The sequence below is a fragment of the Saccopteryx leptura genome, chromosome 1, assembly GCF_036850995.1.
Source record: "Saccopteryx leptura isolate mSacLep1 chromosome 1, mSacLep1_pri_phased_curated, whole genome shotgun sequence".
In the NCBI taxonomy this organism is placed as follows: domain Eukaryota; kingdom Metazoa; phylum Chordata; class Mammalia; order Chiroptera; family Emballonuridae; genus Saccopteryx; species Saccopteryx leptura.
The window spans coordinates 98,478,622-98,482,753 of NC_089503.1; positions in this window are offsets into that span (position 1 = coordinate 98,478,622).

The following is a 4,132-nucleotide window of genomic DNA, read 5'->3' on the forward strand; positions in this document are numbered from 1 at the left end:
CGGGCTGGCACTTAAGGAGTTAAGTCTGCCCGAAATCGGCAAGACTGGAGCTAGAGAGAAGGAAGTGGAAGGGGAGGAGGTAGTGAAGAAGGCGGGGGAAACTTGCTGCAGGGAGACAACGCCAGGAACCCCCTCCCCAGGGACCTGGCCCCTGGGCCCCCAGCCCCAAAAGAGGCCCCGCCTTCCCCGGGGTCGTGCTCTCTTCCCCGCCCTTCCCCCACCCTTAAGCTTTGTGTCCCTTGGAGGGTGGGCTGCAGGATTTCCAGCCAAGCTTTGGCTGCCTGCTCAGTTTTTCCAAACCTCCAGTCAGGGAAGACGAGAACCCTGTCAGGATAAGAGTCCCTCCCCTACTGCCCCTGCGGCCCCCTCTCCCAGCCTCCCCTTCCCTGCTCAAGCACCTTTTCCAAACTTCTTTCCCCTGCCGACGCTGTCCCCTGCACCCCCGTCCGCATCTCTATTGGCTCTCAAGTTCAGGTTGGAGGGGCTAAGTGGGTCTCACAATCCTGAACAGCTGCCGGTAAAACCATACTCTGCAGGCCGACCCTGAGACCTGCTGGGTCCCAGCCCTACTTCCAGCCAGGCTCCTGCCTTGTCCCAGGACACGGCCCCATGGTCACCAGGAGAGGTGGCCTAGGAGTCTCCCGCCCCAGGATGGAGGCGGTGCAGTCGGCTCCAGTAGAGCTGTTCAGTAGGCTCTGTACAACTGGGGCCGGGCCCTGGGCAGGCTTCGAGGAAGAGCGAAGTGTTCCGAGCAGGGGGCATGGTTTTGTCCAGAAGGTCTATTATAGAATAATAATAATCACCATCTATCAGGCAGTCAGGCCGCTGGAGTGAGTGGGGAAGCCAGAATGCCTGGAAGGTCCTCCTCCAGGCCCAGGAAGTTGTCTCCTTCAAGATAGGACGGTGGGTGCATCCCAGAATGAAACGATGTGGGGGTCGAGGGCAAGAGAGGGGCGCCCAGCAGTCCGAAGGCGGCCCCCGCAAACCCTGCCCCCAGAACTCTGACTGACAGTGCCCTGAGCCAATGACTGAATTCACTGTGGGGCTCAAAGTTAACCCTTTCTTGGGTCTAGGAGATAGATTCCCTTCCTAGGAACCAAATCCCTTCCAGTCCTGAATCCCACTCTCCATTACGAGGTCAGTGAGGAGTACCAGGTGAAAGAGCCTTTCGTCCTATCACCTCAGGAAGTAATCTCAGCCCTAACGCTGCTCCCCCCACCCCCCAGCCCAGAAGTAAATTGCATTACAAGACGTGGCTGTGTGTGTACACCCTGTGGTTCCAGAAACTGGCCCGCATGGCTCTGTCACACCCACACTGCGCCACAAATAGGCATCTTCACACACCTGTACCATACCGGCACTTCCACCGACACTTTCTGACACACCTGTGACACGTAGGTACAGAAACACACGGTGATTCCCCGAGTTTACCAGTAGAGGGAGCCGTTCGATTCCATCAACTGGCCGCCGGTCTCTGTCCACCTGGCTCATTCCAAGATTCCACCCAGAACTCAAGGCTGCCTGGAGCTTAGCTCGGCATCCCAACCTGGAACCTACACTAGGGGAATGAGTCACAGCCCCACCCCGGGGAACGCTCTACATGGCTGCTCCACAGGACAGGCCGAATACACTTGAACTTGCTATGTACCACATTTAAGAGACCCTCTTGCAACAGTTATCACCCCTAAAAACATTGTTTTCTGGACCTATTAGGAACTGGGCATTGTGCCAAATGAATCATAAGCCCATGTGGCTTGTCATGTATGTAACAGAAAACTGATCCACATAAATGGGTGGATCCTTCTTTATAACAAGCATCCTGTTTGTGAAATGGCTCTCTTGCCTTGTAGCTCATATGATATCCACAGGACCCTGGAGAAGAGAGAGGAGATTAAAGCCTAATTCCATGGGTGAGGTACTATTATCCTAGGCCCTGGGATTCTTTCACACCAGAGCTCAGCCTCTCTGGGCTTCAGCTTTCTTTTCCTTTAAGTGGGAATAATACCTAGTTCACAGGACTGTGACAAGTCAATCCCTAACCCAGCTCTGTGCTTGGCACAGCAGTTAGTAGAAACTTGGGAAAGTTTTGTTGACTGGATCAACGCATGATCAAGATATAATATGTGCCTGACCAGTGGTAGCACAGTGGATAGAGCACTGACCTGGGACGCTGAGGTCTCAGGTTTGAAACCCAAGGTTGCTGGCTTGAGTGCAGGTTCACCAGCTTGAGCGCAGGGTCACTGGCTTGAGCATGGGATCATTGACATGCTTAAAGCCCAAGGTGGCTGGCTTGAGCCAAGGGGTCACTGGCTTGGCTGGAGCCCATTGGTCAAAGTACATATGAGAAGCAATCAATGAACAATTAAAGTGCTGCAACTATGAGTTGGTGCTTCTCACTTCTGTCCCTTCCTGTCTATCTCTTTCTCTCACACACACTAAAAAATAAATAAAAAGAATATAATGTGTATTAAAATGCTTTGTAAACTGTGATGTTAGGTGCCAACAGAGGTTTATTCTGTTATCTTTCAGGATTTGTCCCCTTTCTCCTGTATATCCTCAGACCAGACCCAGTGCCCAGTTGCTGGCGCCATCCACCCATCAAGTGACTATTTATTGAAGCCCTACTGTGACCCCAGCACCTGATTGTTGTGGGGAATATAGAGGCATAGGAGGCATGGTCTGGGCCTTCAGGAACAACCAGATATATATACAGGAAAAACAAAAGAAAACATTTAAGTAGGTAATTAGTGGGTGGCATAGATATACTATGTAGTCAGAAAAGAGACAAACAGGCTTGCCAGTGCTTTTGCCTTCCAAAGCAGTTAATGCTTGTTACTTGTTGGTATTAATTCTGGGTGCGTGGGGCAGTGGAATATGGGGAAAGTGCCTTGGGAAGAAAGGACCCATATTCTAGTTCTGGGCTCACATTTCCTAGCTGTGAAACCCAGAGTAAGCCCTTCACTAGTGCAAACTTCAGTTTCCTCACCAGTGTAATAGAGCCATAGCAGCTTTCTCACTGTGAAATGCTTTTCAAAAGTGCTTTGCAATTTCTTTTTCTTTGCATCTACTCTCACATAGGGTTTTGTGTGTGTTTACCACTGAGGTTAGGAGAGAGTTCTTTGGAGAAGACAAAGATTTCACTTCCACAAACATTTTCTTAGCATCCACTTTTGTACTGAGAATTGAGAAGAAAAAATTCAGTCTATGTCCTCAAGAACTTCATGGTCTACTAGGAAAGAGGGAGGAATAAGGGAGATGCATAATGAATGCGGGTGGTTGCAATGAAGAGGGGACCCAAGTAGTGTGTGTGTGTGTGTGTGTGTGTGTGTGTGTGTGTGTGTGTGTGTGTGTGTGTGTTGCGAGTCCAGGCATCCTGCTCCTTCCAATCAGTGTGTAGCTAGGAGGGTAAGGTAGGTTGTCAAATCTCTCCCTAGCGTGGGATATGGTTGGCGCGTCTCCTCCCGTGTCGTCTGGAATAGGGAGGAGAGAAGAGTAGAAGCCGGCTCCCCGCCGCCCCCCGACCAACCCGCTTTCCGGCTAGCCGGTGCGGCGCCTTACCGAGTCAGACCACTGGGAGGCTTGGGGGAGCCGGGTTGGACGAGGAGGGGAGGGAGATGGGGGAGCTCTTATTTTGACAGGGGCCTCTCTAGGCTCTGGTATGAAGGCTGAAGGAGGCAGCCAGAGAGCCCCGATGCTTATTCAGGCTGGGGAGAGGAGCGGATTGGAGGGGAGAGCTAGGCTCCGGCAGCGCAGGGGAGCCCAGGGAGGCGGCGGCGCGCGGCGGAGCCAGTGGCCGGACATGCCCCGGATTCGGGGCCGCTGCACCACCGCCGCCGCCGGGAGCCAGCCGGCCGGACGCCCGGACGCTCGGGTCCCCCCGCGCCGCGCCACCCGGGGGCTGCGACCTGGACCTTCCGCGTCCAACCAACAATAAACGCCCAGACAGCCCCCTCCCCGTCCCTCGTCCGCCGTCCCCGCCAGCCTCGGGGCAAAGTGAAAGGAGGAGGCGAAGCAAGGAAGGAAGGAAAGAGGGAAGGAGGGAGGGAGGGAGGGAGGGAGGAAAGAAGGAAGGAAGGAAAGGAAGGAAGGAAGGAAAGGAAGGAAGGAAGGAAGGAAGGAAGGAAGGAAGGAA